The sequence below is a fragment of the Lactuca saligna genome, chromosome 9 (assembly GCF_052625555.1).
Source record: "Lactuca saligna cultivar CGN05327 chromosome 9, ASM5262555v1, whole genome shotgun sequence".
Classification (NCBI taxonomy): Eukaryota; Viridiplantae; Streptophyta; class Magnoliopsida; order Asterales; family Asteraceae; genus Lactuca; species Lactuca saligna.
In genome coordinates this window covers 102621006-102638373 of record NC_136425.1, presented here as the reverse complement: position 1 = coordinate 102638373, position 17368 = coordinate 102621006, and the positions used below count along the sequence as shown (strand labels likewise).

General features: G+C 36.6%; 1 pseudogene across 1 annotated transcript; it reads right to left on the bottom strand.

Moving 5' to 3' along the window:
* Positions 1–1817: 1817 nt before the first annotated feature.
* LOC145015509 (delta(12) fatty acid desaturase DES8.11 pseudogene) lies at positions 1818–3243 on the bottom strand (annotated as a pseudogene). Its single transcript, XR_013665904.1, has 2 exons — positions 3196–3243; positions 1818–3104 (listed from the first exon to the last, which is right to left on the bottom strand). The product of XR_013665904.1 is annotated as a delta(12) fatty acid desaturase DES8.11 pseudogene (transcript).
* Between the last annotated feature and the right edge of the window lie 14125 nt (positions 3244–17368).

Here is a 17368-nt window from a genome sequence, read left to right as displayed (position 1 = left end):
ATAATCCTTATATTGAGAGTCTTCACAATCGAGATTGATGTTGATATTGTGATAGTGACACCATTTCTTAGTAATCCTAAGAAAGATAGTGACAAAACTTGTTAAATTTTCATCGTTATCTTACATTTTCTAAAATTTCTATCAAGAGCACAAGATCTTATAATATATTACTAATACCATCATGGTAGTTTCCGAAAGTTAAAATTTTCTAAGTAGTATTATGGTCTATACCACATATCTTAGAATCTATATCATTATTTACATGTAGTAAACCCTACATATAATACCATTAAACAGAATATACCAAGAGGAGGGATGTTAATGCAACATCAAAGTCGTAATTAACTGATCTAGATTGACTTGAAAGGGGATCATGATTAGCAAAAACCTCTTGCATAAAAGGAACACTCCTCCATCTACTAGCAATATTTAGTTTCCAAAAGATGAAAGAGTTCAATGAAGATACAGATATGCAAACACAACCACAAATATAAGTTAATGATGCATATACACACACAAATATACAAGAAATATGCATAAAATAGCAAGCTTTCAAATCACCTCATATGTGACGATTTAATCATGAAATGTCAAATCCATAGCTCAGTCGACGTAGACGATAAAATGAGTCCTCAATCCCTAGAACTCTATTGATCGAAATATATCATCCCTTAGTAGCAACTACCAACTAAGGAATATAAAGGATTATCAGTACAATTAGTTCGTGTATATGTTGAATCATTAGGTTAATAAAATGCATAAGTTCAATTTTAATCAATCTGTGATCAATCTTACAAAAAATTCAAAGATTTCTTACAAAAAATTCATAGATTTCTCTATATCTAGCACTAATACGAATCTGTTATGAATATAAGTAAAGTGTTAATGAACAAGTGAAAGTTACTGTTTGAAGCACAAAAGGCGTTTGTGATGTTTCAAATATTTGCTAATCATCAAAGTAGTAACAAATCAGAGAAGCGATAAAACAGAGAAACACAATTTGTTTGAAGGGATGAAGTTAGCGTTGTCGTTAGGATCTAAGCAAATCGTGACTTTGGGAAAATGAAGTGTCGCCGATAGAGTAATTGATTTTCATGTGTTGCTCGCATGAATGTGTTGGGAAGACGATATGGAAATAGCAGTGGATGACCTAGAAATTGGTAAGATGAAAAGAATTAAAAATAGCGGGTTAATTACCTCATTCCCGCCTAACTGAAGCAAGAACAAAATTGCTATCGAAACCAATAAACAAATACACAATGTCTGTTCATAAAGTGCTATAGTAGAGTAAATGATAATAAAGTGCTTTTAATGAGTAAATGAGCTGTATTTATTGTTTATATACCAAAGGGTTTCTGGTCAGCGGTATCCGATGTTGCCCTCAAGAACTCACTTCTTGAGGTTGAGAGTTCAAGTCCCATGAATGACATAGGTGGAGAATTAAGAGTAGTGTAGGACTAGATTAGATTTGTCATTAAAAAAAAATTATTGTTTATTCAAGTCCTGTGAGGGATATAGGTTGAGAATTAGGAGTACTGTAGGAGTATATTAGATTTGCGGTTCAAAAAAAATTATTGTTTATATAATACGGTTTTCTATATAACCAGAAACACGATTTCCACCCCTTGATCAATTCAGATAGGATAGAAAAAAAAAATAGAATCACCGATCTTAAACAAGAGGCAATTGTATAAATTGAAAAATAATGACTTTGAAACTATAGCATATTGACCATTAATGGTCACATAAAACAATTTCTCATTTAATTCGATACACATTTCAATTAAATAAAATGATACACAAGATAAAACTTATCATCTGGATAACCATGTTAATTTCTCATTTAGAAAACCTATGAATTATTTTATTACATTTTTTTATAATGGTCCAAAATCATACGTACGCTAAATGGAATATTTAAAAGGGAAATGATATCAGCAAATGATCACATTTTATGGTACCAAAATACACCTTTGTGGTGGCTATCTTCATCAGGCTCGATATAGATGCATTCTTTAGCCTCTCTCCACATTGCTTTGAATATTGGAGTCCTATCGATCTTATAATACTCACCCAAAACCGGAATGATTGCATCCCTTGCCTCCTTTGCATGATAATGTGGAATGTATGAAATCAAATGATGCAATACGTGAGTGTGTGTAACGTCATGGAAAACCCTATTAAGGAATCCAAAGTCCCTGTCAATTGTTGATAGGGCCCCTTTGATCCAGTTCCATTCCGTTGAATCATAATGAGGCAATGATAGATGGGTGTGGTGCAAATACGTTATGATAACGAAAAATACATGCACTCCTACCACCGGAACTCCATACATGCAAGTTACCCAAGCGGCTCCTTTTGTTGTTACAGCAATCTTGATTGTATAAAAGACGGCAAGAAGACCAAGATCTGATAACAGCACCTGGATTCGCTCACGCTCGGTGAAAATTGGACTCATGGGATCAAAGTGGTTGGCAAACCTTCCATATTTCTTGCCAGAAATATTAGTTAAGAGGTATAAAGGAAATCCTAGGGTGAACCTAAAAACCAAAGTGAACACTCGACCAGGCGGGTTGTTAAGAAGTTTTGAGTACCACCTGACTTTAGACTTCCGTTTAGGAATGTAAACTTCATCATTATCAAGAGAATTTGTGTTGGCATGGTGATTTCGATGGCTATATTTCCATGAGAAATAGGGTGTCATGAGAGCTGAGTGGAGGATGAAGCCGACAGTGTCATCAATCCATTGGTATTCGCTAAAGGCATGGTGACCGCATTCATGGCCGATGACCCATAAGCCCGTGAGGATGCTTGCTTGACAGAACCAGTAGACCGGCCAAGCTAAGTAAGCCAAAGGAGCTGGAAGAAAAGGAATATATGTATTGGCAAGGAAGTAGAAAACGTAGGCAACTATCAGATCGTGAACAACATAGTAAGATGAACGGATGACGGATCGCTTGAAGCAATGGGCAGCGATCGCTTTCTTTAAATCACTTAATGAAAACGGCGGATCAACTGGGACACGTTCCATAATCTTTTTACCATCAAATGGGTCGTTAGACATCCGACCACCTGCACCCATGTTGTTGATAGATATGATTAACCTGCAAATGTAAAGATTATTGTGAGATTTATGTAAACTAAACATAGAAAGAATTAATTACAAAAACCTAAAGCTCGTGGGAGAAAAAGGACCTGTATAGAGACAAGTTACGTTTGAGATCTCTTCAGCGGGTAATACACTGATACTGTTTTGGGGTTGGACTTGCTAATTATTTATAGTCAAGAATAAAAGATTATCGCCTCACTTGGCCTACTGTCTATTTACCATTATTTCATTGTTTTAGTAAGTTTTACGGTTTAGGAGACGACCATTCCAATTTGGCGGCTTTAAATACTAGATGCATTAATTAATGTGTAAATATCTAAATACGTAGATTCTGAGAAGCTATGTGACACTCCATATAAATACCACACGTATTATGCATGTGTAAAAAGTTATATATCTAAAACAAATTATTATTTATTTATAGATAATCCAAATGATTGTTAGTTGTAGAAATATTAACTATTTAATTTTATATCGTCGAAAAGCATTCATATGGACTTGAATGCAAAGAATAAAAGTAGCATGCATCTAGGTAAATAAAATGTATTATGCTTCTTTATGAAACGATCCTAGCAAGTTTGTATTATTCTCATTGTATTTATAGTTGTATATCCTCATTGTATTTATAGTTGTATATCCTGTATGGCCGGATATACTAGTTCACTATAAATAATGCTCTGATACCAATCTGTCACCCTCACGAACTAGAACGGTGCAAATGTCCGAAGGTGGGTGATGTCATTGTTCAGTATTATAACAATTTGATATAATTGAAGCATAGCAAAATCCAAACATCATACATCAATATAACAAGCTTACATTATTTTACATTATGATTATGTTTTCAAGTGTACACAAAAGAAACATCAGTAAGCAAATTTTCAAAATACAGCAAAATAATCTTGAGTCCACGATCCATAACCTGCTTATTAATTTCCTGAGAATACAAGTCGTTTGAAAAGCGTCAACATAAAATAAGTTGGTGAGTTCATAAGAATTTTCGTATAAAAACTTCGATGATAGTTAAGAAATCTAGAAAATCCAATATTTTCTTATCAAATAGTTGTAATTTTTATTTCAAATCGAGTATAGTTGCATGTGTGTATTAAATCATCATTTTCGAAATCATACAAATCGTTTTCCCCAGAAAATCCTATATTTTCTTATGTGTAAAAATAGTAGCTTTGATGAAAACATAACACTTGTGTCGAAAAGTCGCATTGAGATAGTCCAAAATAGTTGATTTCCAACCAAAAGGTGAAATCCGTATAAATACGTTTCTGATGTATTCTAGTGAGTCGTTATAACCATACTAATATTACGGAGTGACTGTTATGACGTTCTTTAGGCATCGGTTTTGTTCAAGACATTTGTTACCCTAGATTAGCCGGTCTAGCTGTAGCGAACAACGAAGGTGCAGGGTGTCAACCCGTATTGATCTATACACAAATTCCCGCTCTCCCTCCAGGAGACTCTAGTTATAATTCTTACGGGACTTAAAGCATACAATATTGTATTAATATATGTACTGTGAAGATTTGTCTGACTAGAATATTAACCGATCTTTGAGAAAATCGTGAAAATCGTTATTTTCTAAATAAATAATAATGGTTGTAGTCGTAACAAGATATTTCGTTTCGTTTGTTGAAACCAATCGGCTTTGAAATATTTATCAAAATGACCCAATATTATCAAAACCGGCAAACAACCCATTTTCTTTATAAAATACTATGTGTGACTCACTTTGTCGGAAAAATGTCAAGTTGTGATTTGTATATATATAACTTTGACTTGTGTGAGTTCATGACAACAGCTTTATGACATGCAATTTTTTCTGTCATAAAGGCTTCATTTGTGTAGTTCCTTGGTGAAATTATTTATCAATATTTATAAATAATCTCTAACAGTTTTCAAATAGTCACAAGGTTCCCATTTTCGAAAATTACTAGAAATAGTGCCAACTAAACAAGGTCCCTTTTTATAACTTTTATCTTTGAACATGAACGCATACATAAAGGGGTTAAGTTTGACATACCCAATAGTTGGGAGGCTCTTTGAACCAAAAGTATCCTCTATTCTTTATGAAATTGTGAAGTCTTACATTCATGAGAATATTACTAAAATATTAATTTAATAATAATTCACACACACATCCAAACATACTTATACATGCAATTATTCATGTATTTAGACAAGATTTGACTTGTACTCTTACTCAAAAACACTAAAACATTGTAAAAGGTGGGGTATGAAGCTCACCTTGGTTATCTTTGTTGGGTGGTTTGAAGAGTGATGAGGAAGTTTCCAAGCTCCAAAACTTGGAGGATTCTTAAATCTTTAGAGGATTCTAAGAATAATTTTTGTGTGTAATAAAATAATGTGAAGAATTTTTATTCAAGGTGGATAAAATAATCACCAAAGAATCTGAGAATTTCCCTTGAATGGATGATGTAACGCCCCGTTCCTGGTACGTATTGATTTTGATTAAATGTTTCTTTTGGAAGAGCTACTCGGCGAGTTGTATCCCTAACTCGCCGAGTAGATGTCGAGTTGGATGCGGGCTTTAAGTGATCTACTCGACAAGTCCACGCCTGGACTCGACGAGTAGGCTAATTAGGAGGAGACCCTAATCCTTAGGGTTTGCACCCTATTTAAATGTCCTTATAGCCCCATCTCAGCCTCCATCACCCTCAGAGCATTCCTTATCGAAACCGTAGCCTCCATTGGTAAGTTTGAGTGATTGTTGCCTTGTGAAGGGACTTTTGGTACACTTTGGAGCAAGTGGAAGAAGGGAGAGGTTGAAGATGTTGGATTAATGTCTAAGTCCATAACTATATTTGGTGTGTACTTGACCCGACCCGACATGGTCCATTTGGGCTGCACTTCACCGACACAATTTATATGGATAATCTTTTGAGAATAGTATGTTTATGATTACATATTAATATATTATAAGTTCTAATATATTATTATGGAATCATATTATTTAATTAGTATTGATCAAGAATTAATTTATAATTAATTAAGTGATCAAAAGGAACTAATTAAATATGGACTCTTATATATATGGAATGGGCCAAGTTCATTTAGGTTGGGCTAAGCTTTCATGGATAGTCCATGGAGTGTTTAACCCATGGATCCTAGGAAATGAAAGGTCATGGGTATTAGGGTTTAACCCTAATCCTCCACACTATACAAAGATGTCCTTGGTTGGTGAAATTGGCACTAGTGTGGTACACTAAGAAGGGCTAGCCGATTTCACAAGAAAGAACCAAGTATCCATATTCTCTAAAGTCTTCCAAGGTGTTTTGGTGATTTGTGATTCCATTTGAGGCTTCCACACTATTGGGGCTAAGCTCTTAAAGCTTGAAGACATTAAGCTACATCAAAAAGGTATGTCATCTAGTATAAGTGCTTCATAATATGCTAGTTAGGATTAAAGCCTTGGAAGTTCTTATTTGCATGTATAATTAGAGAAAACATAGATCCAAGGTATTTAGGGTTGCATGTACACTTAGGAGTGTTAGAATGCTCATAACCCAACAGTGGTATCAGAGCCTAGGCTTGTTTTCTTGTTGTACTTGCAAATGGAGCTGAAAAATCGAGTTTTGATGTTGTCTGCCCAGCAGACTTGCCGAGTCCATGAAGGGACTCGTTGAGTCCAAGGCAAAAAGCATCCAACTCGCCGAGTTGGTTAGTGCACTTGATGAGTTGGACCCCCAGACAGCATAAATTCGACTTTTTTGGCTGGAATTGGACTAGGAACATTACCCTAAGATGTTTTTGAACTTATAAACATGTTTTTGATGTGGTAATGTTCATGCTAATCCAATTTCAAATATAATTGTCAATAGTTTCATGTTTTGTATTAGTTTAAAGGTTAGACTAATTACATGAAAAAGTTTGATTTGAATTATCTTGTTCTTATGAGTTGCTTAGATTAATAGAAAAGTTGAGTGAAATAGTTGTTTTTAATCCAAATTAATCTAAGAGTTGATTCTAAAATGTGTTTTTGTAACTTGTCCTCAAGTTATATGAAAAGTCACATTTAAGTTTCATAAAACTCATAAAAGGTGGCAAAGGTTACAAAATGAAGAGTCTAGTTCTAATTAATTGGTGTTATGACTCCATAATTTGTCCTCAAGTTATGGAGGACCAAGAGTCACTTCATTAAATAATAATAAAAAAAAAGTGTAACCTTAATTAATTCCATAAGTTATAAAATAAAGAAAAGTTAATTCTTTTATTAGTTTAAAGTCTTCTATAACTTGTCCTCAAGTTATGGAACTTGAAGAGTTTTTGGATTAAAACTACTTTAAACACATGAGTTATGGAATTAATTAGTTTTGAATAATTTCAAAACTTGCCCTCACGTTTTGGAATTTGTAAAGTTTTCTCTTATGAATACTTTAATTCCAAGTTAGCCCTTAGAATTTTAAAGAGTAAAAATTCAACCCTTATACTTTATAATATTATAAGTTAATAATATATATATATATATATATATATATATATATATATATATATATATATATATATATGTATAAGAGTAAAGTCAGTCTTACCGCTAGTACACCTCATTCACGAAGCCGGTCTATAAGGTGGGTATAAGGTTGTTGCCTATAAAATGGCAACTTAATGGGTGTCCACTCTCACCCACCGCTTGCTTGACTGGTGGAGGGTCGTTAGCCGAACGGGTTTGACAGGACTATAATTCTCCCTTCATTAAAAGTATTTATGATAAATACTAAGTAACTAAACTCTTAATAATACCCAATCTTAGTTACTTAGGAAAATGTTAATAAGGTGCTAATCCATGAAATTACACTTTGCACTTTGTTTAAGTCGGTTAGTGGAGCGTGTGTGGTTAACCGGCACACTAACTCGTATTTAACAAGGTAGGCAAAGGGTAACTTAATGTTTATCATAGTATCGATGGAGCGTGTGTGGTTAACCGACACATCGATTGAGGGGTAAACACTTAAGGGTACCAAGTAATTTGCATGGTTACTTCACACCTTGTTTTTTGATCCTCGGCATCCCAGTCACAAAACCTGAAGGGCACATTCGAGATTGAAACATGCCATTGAACAGTTCAATGAATCTCAAAGATCTAGGAGTTTCAAATCCAATTAAAACCTAATAATACATTTCGTTTATCTTGGTGGAAATTGGTAAATCGTCATTCACCTACCTTTAAATATTTTATAGCTTGGATTACAGCATACCTCTTCGAAGTTATAAAATAGTTTGTTGGGTCCTAGCCTTAATATTTCATATTGGGTGTCATATTAAGGACTATAAATCAACTATCTTGAATATCTCCCATAACATGTCTGGTTTAGACATTTATGATCTTCCCAAATCTCTTGAAACAAGCTTTCCTAAATGAAGATGATGTCCCTTGGAAATCATACTTCTTTCACCTCCTCTGATTATTCTCCCTAACCTACAAGTTCTTGAAAAGTTTAAGGTCACTCAAGCCCTATTGGCAAGGCAAGGTCTAGGTGTGATCACATCTTGGAGATGTAGTCACATATTGACAAGTCGGGAGAGTTGGGTGTCAAAGTCTTGAGAAAGTTGTAGGTTTAACTACTTTCTAAGTCACATAGTGAGTTCTTTTGGAACACCTATGAAACAGACTATGACAAGACCCTTAATGATCTTATCTATTTGCTAAGATCAAATTCCTAAAACTTTATGGACATTGACAATGATGACATTGGATATCTAGTAAAGCTCTCTCTTCCCAGTGGAAAGGGATCGGCCATAGTCAACTCGGTTGACTAAATGGTAAAGAGAAAAGCTAAGTCTGTGATAGTCTCCTGTACCATTATCAAAAGGGTCGATATGTTTATATTGCCAAAGGAAGGGGCATTGGTTGCGAAGTTGCCAAATTTACCTAAGGATGTTAAAGTCAATAAGTTTGACTCTACTTCAGGTAAAGTCCACTATCTAACTCTGTTAAGTTTCTATTCTGAGATTCTTGATACATGATGTGACTGGGTCACATGGTGATGTTTTAAGAATTAAAGAAAAAGTGAAGAAACTTAAAGAAAGAATATGCTGAATCTGATCGAGTAGATGGATTTCTATCGGGTAGTTTAAAGATCGGATTCTTGAGCTACTTCTTAGGAGTTATGAGATATTGCTTAGGAATAGATAACAACAAGATTTCATATGGATTGTAAGGATAAGTTTTTCCGCAAAGTTTTAAAATAAAAGGAAATTTTTGATTTTATTTATTTTAAAATATCCTTACAATGGCATTTGAGGAAAAATTGTTGCTTATATGATTCCATTAAGAGCAAGAGTGGAAATATGAAATTGATTCTTTCATTTGTGGTAATATCTAGATTTACCAAATAAGGAAAGATTCTCATCACCCAAGTTTCAATTGGACCAGAACTTGGAATCATGCAAGTTGTATAGCATGATGAATGAGAACTTTCAAGTATTGGAAAATTAAGACTAATTACTTGTTCACATGGATGTGTGAGTCAAGTAAAGGACTAAGGGATCAAGTACACATTCTTGTGCACTGGTCAAGTCCACCACAAAAGATCAATAAGATTATTCGTCATAGTTTACTAAAGTTCAGTAAATATGGTTATACTTACAAGCTTAAGTGTAATTCCGAGACATTGGAAAAAGGTTCCAATGTAAGGAAGAGCGAATAAGAAGAATCAAATTAGGCAGAAGGATAAAAGTTTCTCAAATCTGAAAAGATGGGAGAGTACTTTAGTATCAGTTTTGTGATCATCTTAATGATTAAGAAACCATATCAAAATTAGTTCTCTAAGGAAGTCTTAGTGCATTCTTATGACTAAGAAGAAGGGATCTTGAATTGTTGAATTGGTTAAATCAAGAAGATGAGTCATACTTCGTTCCAATACAAGTCTTAGAGTCATACTCCAAGATTGTAATTTGAGTGACATGTCTTTAAGAAGGTTTAAAACACGTGTCAAATGTAAGAGTAAAAGTGTCCTACTCTTGTTCATTTGAAGTTGGTAAGTTGTGATGTTTTGGATAAAACAAAGACCAAATTAGGCCAACTATGTGAAGTGTTTGTCTTGGTTAGAATCCACACTATCTCTTGGATGTTTGACAAGGGAGTCTTATAGGTTAAGAGGACAGTGGGAGTCTTAAAGGTCTTGAAAGTCTCAAGAACTAATCAAGAATAAAACCTAAAGTTCTTCACTAGCACATGACTTGAGGTTTATAACGTATCGTGTTGACATAGTCTGTGCCCATTCCAGTTAAAGTTGAGTTCTTAGAGTTCTCAATTGGTTGCACAACAACTTGGAAGCAATGGCAGACCCTTGAGCTGCCAGGTGGCAAGAAGTTAAGATTGAGTGCAGTCCATATGAGTTTGGGTTTGTCATTATCCTTGTCTTGTGACTATGGTTTTGACAATTCACGTGGATAAGAACACATACACCATTAAATCTAAGTGTCATAAGGTTTCTCTCCGATTCGTGAAAATGATGGTGAGGAAACACTTTCACTAAGTAGATTTTAGCTAGATAGCAATTGTAATATTTGCATTCTCAAAGTCGTTAGTGGAGCATGTGTGGTTTACCGGCACACTAACCTGGACTTGTGAGAAGTGGCAAAAAGGTCTAACCATTATGATTACGGCATCCCTATTCATAATTGTTTAGACATACAAGTGTGCTATCTAAGGGAAAGTGTATGTTTTTGATAAAGTTTTATCAAAACAATCTGGTATTAGAAATCTGAACTTTGGTAAGAAAGTCAGTTGATTTCTAAGTACATGTCAAAGCTAGTGGGAGCATAAGTGTTATGCTAATAATCATCATGTTAGTGGGAGCATGATAATTATGATAAGTATTGCAAGTTAGCAATGTTAATTATAGAAAACAAAAGGTTTCAATTCGGAAAAGTTGTTTTGCTATAATTAAGGGAGAGGAAATTATACTTCATCTCAAATCTATAAGCTTAGATCGTGAGGTTTTAATCATTTAGTCAAGGATATATATACATACATACATACATACATATATATATATATATATATATATATATATATATATATATATATGAATTTCATGTTAGAATGGCTCAACATAAGGAAATTTTGTATATGGGTCCATTATTTGCGTTCTAAAATTCGATTATGATTACGACATCCCTTTTCATAATCTGAATTATGAGAACTTGGCAAATTGAAATGGAAATATTATGGCAAAAGACTGGTTTAGTCTTTATGTGAGACATCATGAATCGTGTCCCATATGCTTCGGATATAGGATCGATTACATGTGCTATATTCATCCTTTCTAAAATTTTCCAACTGCCTGGGGCATTAAGAAGGGAAAAGGTTTATAACCGGATATGACTAAAAGGGTTAAACAATTGTCGAGGACAATCTAAGGTTTACCAAAGATTGGTTGCTCAAGGACAGTTGGAAGTACAGTGATAATTCTGGAAGGACCATATTGACATAATTTGTAAGGAGGGAACTCTTGTTCAGAAGTGATAGTCAAAATGAATCTGGAAATGTTTCAAAGTCAGAAATTTCAATCTGTGTAAGATTAAGGAAACTTAATGCAAGAAGGATGTTTCCAAGGAGTTGATCTACTTTGGAATACTCTGTAATGATTGTTGCCAAAGTCTTTGTGAATTTGTGCATAATCGTTACAAGACGATTAATGCATATAAGTTTAGAATCTAACAGATTTTAGTAAATGGCATGAATTTGGAATTCTTGCATTTGCAGTAAGGATTTGGGAGTGTGAAAAGAGAATCATTGAAGTTATGTTCAATTGATCTAGTTCACACAGTAAAGATTATAGACAAACATAGTATGCATACTTGGTGTGTGGCATGACTAGTGTTTAGAAAAACATAGTGTACATGCTTGGAGCATGGGACAACTATTGTTTTAAATTCAAGAATAAAGTTGATAGCTGAAACAGTATACAATGAATAATGTGTAATCATATGGTGATAAATAAAAGGTGTTTTATTTATGTTCATAGGTTTTGATACCATATTGGATTCAATTATTATTGTGTTTCACTTTGCATGTTTTGACTTCCCGAATAAACTAGGTTATTCTTCCGGAATGACTAAGTTATTCAAACCATCCACAGTCGGTCATATGTTGGAAGTAGATATGAATTAAGACTGTCATGGGTTGGCTTGTAGAGGTCTAAGGTGTTGGACAAAGGGCTACAACACTCATGAGTGCTCATAAGTTATGAGTATTGGATTCAACCCGCGCTCATTGGAATCACTTCATGGATTTTATCACGAGTGATCATGAGACGATAATATCTTATATTCTTCAAACCTAGAGATATGAGTTGTTACTATGAGTTGGTTGTACATTGATTGCACGAAAACGCATTCGGTAACTCGGTGCTATAAAACGTGCCTTTGTGTATGATTCAACAAGTAGTAGAACAAGCCATATGAGTCGAAGTTTATCTATTCCTTTTATCTTCGGGATAAAAGCGATATCTGTGGGCCTCTCGATGATTTGATGATGACAAATGGAAGTGCTCGGCCGGGCCAGGACTAATTTGATTTGTTCAATTAGTCAGTCGTTATAAATCGGAAACCGGGAAACAATAAATGGACAGAGAGAATGATTATAATCCATGTCTCAGTCCATATGATATCTAGAATGGAGGAATATATGATCCCTTATCTAATGGACAAGTTCGTTGACAAGATCAGAGTTCGACAGCGGCTTTAAGAGCTACGATTGCCAGTTAGGTTTGAAGTCATACGCAATAATAGTTTTAGACTTATCCAGGTGGGAGACTGTTGGATTAATGTCTAAGTCCATAACTATATTTGGTATGTACTTGACCCGACCCGGCATGGTCCATTTGGGTTGCACTTCACCGACACAATTTATATGGATAATCTTTTGAGAATAGTATGTTTATGATTACATATTAATATATTATAAGTTCTAATATATTATTATGGAATCATATTATTTAATTAGTATTGATCAAGAATTAATTTATAATTAATTAAGTGATCAAAAGGAACTAATTAAATATGGACTCTTATATATATGGAATGGGCCAAGTTCATTTAGGTTGGGCTAAGCTTTCATGGATAGTCCATGGAGTGTTTAACCCATGGATCCTAGGAAATGAAAGGTCACAGGTATTAGGGTTTAACCCTAATCCTCCACACTATATAAAGATGTCCTTGGTTGGTGAAATTGGCACTAGTGTGGTACACTAAGAAGGGCTAGCCGATTTCACAAGAAAGAACCAAGTATCCATATTCTCTAAAGTTTTCCAAGGTGTTTTGGTGATTTGTGATTCCATTTGAGGCTTCCAAACTGTTGGGGCTAAGCTCTTAAAGCTTGAAGACATCAAGCTACATCAAAAAGGTATGTCATCTAACTAGTACTTTGTAGTATAAGTGCTTCATAATATGCTAGTTAGGATTAAATCCTTGGAAGTTCTTATTTGCATGTATAATTAGAGAAAACATAGATCCAAGGTATTTAGGGTTGCATGTACACTTAGGAGTGTTAGAATGCTCATAACCCAATAGAAGAGGTCAAGGAAGGGGACTTAGATCCAGAACACATTCATTTGTGATCATCCATTCTGCTAATAAAGTTTCCATCTTGATTATTGATCTCTTAGATCTTGTTTGTCCCTAAATTGTTGCCTTTAAGCCCTAAAACCCCAAATCCTTGTAGAGAAACCTGATGGTTGGGTTATACTTCAGATATGGACTCTTATTACCTTCTAGAAGTGTTAAGTTTCAATCATATTTTTGATTAAGGTCCCTCTTGAGCTTAAACCCCCATTAAGAGCTTGGTTTGGAAATTTGAAGCTCCTAAAGCTATGCATGCACGTAAAGTTTGCAATTTTATGTGATAAGCATGCCCTAGAAGCCTAGATATGTGGTTTGGAGCCGCTGCATGGCTCAAATCAGGTCTGTATGGAAAAAGGACTGAATGAACTCGGCGAGTAGAACTTTGGACTCGACGATTCCTTTGAAGATATCTGTGGACTCGGCGAGTTGGATGAGCAACTCGGCGAGTCCGATGAAGATTGCCTTAGACTCAACGAGTTGTTCTTCAACTCGGTGAGTCGGATGAACTTGGACTTAGTATGTGTGTATCAAAGAAGAACGCGTCGAGTCTTCTCTAAGCTCGACGAGTAGAACGTGTATAAAACTAAAGCAGATGGAAGGGACTTGGTGAGTTGGCGAGCCAACTCGGCGAGTCCGGTCAACCAGGAAGTTGAATTTGACTGGGGGGGGGGGGGGTAAAATAGTCATTTTACCCTAAGATTAGTTATCAATATTTGACTTAGTGTTTATGGAAATTGTAGCCGGGGAGTTCCGGTTCAGCAGTCAGGCACTCAACAAGCAGACTTTCAGCAGCTACTTCGAGGTGAGTTACCTTCTAGTAGCGGTGGGTCTGAGGCCACAATGCCGGCCCACTAGTAGGAATTGTATGTTTAGATGATTGTCTCTGTGATATACATCTAGGCTTGCCACTACTTGTGTTATGTTTATGTGTTTGTACGATATGATGGTATGTGTTAGCGATAGTAGGGGAGATAGTCCCCAAGTTACCGGTCGATAGGGCTAAAGGGGCAGTCATGCCCAGCCATGCTAAATAAATTATGTGATACCTGTTATGTGGTAGTGGTAGGGTGAAATTGTCCCCAATATCCGGTCGAAAGGACCGAAGGGGAGACCAGCACCAAGATATGCTAGTTAGTATTCGTTCGAAATGACCGAAGGGGAGACCAGCACCCAGATATGCTAGTCAGTATCCGGTCGAAAGGATCGAATGGGAGATCAACACCCAGATATGCTAGTCAGTATCCGGTCGAAAGGAGCGAAGGAGAGACCAGCACCCAAATATGCTAGTCAGTATCCGGTCGAGAGGACCGAAGGGGTAGGTCGGGCACCTAGATATGCCTGACAATATTTGTATGTTATATGGTTATTTGGTATGTGGTACGATGGGGGAACTCACTAAGCTTTGTGCTTATGGTTTTTAGTTGTTGTTTCAGGTACCTCTTCAACCAAGGGGAAGGAGCTGGCGCGGTAGCGGCATATCACACACACGATATTGTTTTTCCGCACTATGATACGATCTGGGATTTGTACTCTGATAATATTACGATTTACGTTCTGGTTTACAAACGTGAGACATGTTTTATTAAATGCTATGGTCGAATGATATTTTGTTACTAACGTTTTGCAATTCACTTAATTAAAAAAATGAAATTTTGGTCCATAATTTTTGGGATGTTACAAGTTGGTATCAGAGCCCTGGTTTAAGGGATTCGGACACACCTTCAGGGGTGTGTGAACTCAAATCAAGGGATTAGAAGATTTTGAAAAAGAAAAATGTTTTCTAAAAGGTTAAGTAAAGAATTTTAAGAAGGAACAAAGTGTGTGATGTGCGCGACCAGCCGAGCTCAAGTAAGTATTCCCCAATGTACCCATACAAGTTTATGTATGTTTATCAGTTTCAGTAGAACAGCATGCTAGAATAGGACTAAGGATCTAGGGGTGATTCCTTATGCGCTTTGTAACATCCCAGAATATCAAGAGTAGAGTTGAAGGGCTAAAAATTTAAACTTGAAGGGAAACTCGACGAGTCCATTGATGGACTCAGCGAGTAGGGTCGCGACTTTGGTCGTGTGTCAAGTGGCCTACTCGGCGAGTCCAAAGATGGACTCGGCGAGTAGGTGCTGAGTGGAGAAAACCCTAATTCTTGGGGTTGAGCCCTATATAAAGAACTTAACATCCATTCCCCTAGCCTCTTTACTCATCCTCAAGTCCAGAAACCCTTAGCATTCGTGTGTGAGTGGATCAAAGTGCATTTGGGAGCATGAAGTGTATTTGATGAAGGAATCTTGGGAGTTTGGAGGCTTGGAGCAAGGGGCTTTGCTTGGATTCGAGTTTCATTGTAGTTGGGGCGTTCTTTTGAAGTAATATCTCGTTCTTGGGCTGTTACTCATATGGATTCATCATTTTGGGGTTTATGGGAAGCTTATCATGGTATGTTTTGGAGTTTGGAGGTTAGATCTAAGGTTGCTACCTCAGATCTGGAATGGGGAAGGTCTAGAGTGCATTAAAGTCCCTGTGTTTGAGTTCTTAGTGAAGCCATCATGTCCCAAACCCTAGCCCTAAAGTGTATAAGGCCTATATCTCTTTGGATTCACGTAAAGTTTGCCACTTTACGTCATGGATGGGTTGTAGGAGGCTAGATCTATGTTTTGGATCAATTGCATGGCCTGGAATGCTTATGTACGGATTCAGACCGGTGGCACTCGGCGAGTCACATGGGTTGACTCGACGAGTTGCTTGAAGATGAGTTGGAACTCGCCGAGTTGAACGAACAACTCGGTGAGTAGGTTGAAGATAGCCTTAGACTCGACGAGTCTGTTCTTGGACTCAGCGAGTCTTGTCGAAGAGTCCGAATATTTTCTGGTTGAGTCGAGAATCGGTGAGTCAATGGATGACTCGGTGAGTTGGCTACGAGTGGACTCAGAGTTGTTGGACTCGGCGAGTCTCGGGGTGACTCGGCGAGTTAGGTCGCGGATTGAGGGAAGTTCTGAGCTTGGGGACTCAGCGAGTCATCGGGTTGACTCGGCGAGTAGAGTTAGTCAGGGGTTGACTTTGACCTTGTCCAAGGGTTGACGAGTTGTCTTCCAGGGGTATTTTGGTAATTAAGGATATTTATTGAGTTGAGTGTTTTGGTGTTCAGTGGAGGAGTTCGTGTCGAAGTTTGGAGCAGCGGGATCTTATCCTTTCAGCCGCCAGTTTCGAGGTGAGTTATCCTCACTATATCAACAGGGTCTAAGGCACCAAGGCCGGCCCTTTATCGGATTGAGATCCGGGTATCTGTTGTTATGTTATCACTTTGATATGTTTGCATCCGAGTAGTTAGGATGGTATTCGTTAGAGACCTGGTTAAGGTCGGTATCCTGGTAGATAGGATGATGCTATGCTAGTGACCGGTTAGGTCGGTATCCTGTTAGAGTATGTTGTGTTATGTGATCTGCTAGATCGGTTTGCCTGAATATGAATTGTTATGTGATTATATGTTTATGTGCACATGGTTTTTTGGACTGGAGTTGGGTTGAGGCGGGTCCTACTTCGTGCCGTAGTCCAAGATACCCCAGGCGGACCGGTTGTTCCGAAGGCCCAGCGAGCGGTTCGAATAGGCTGTAGGCCCCACGAGGGCGGACCAGACGTGCCGAGGCTCGGAGAGTGGACCAGGCC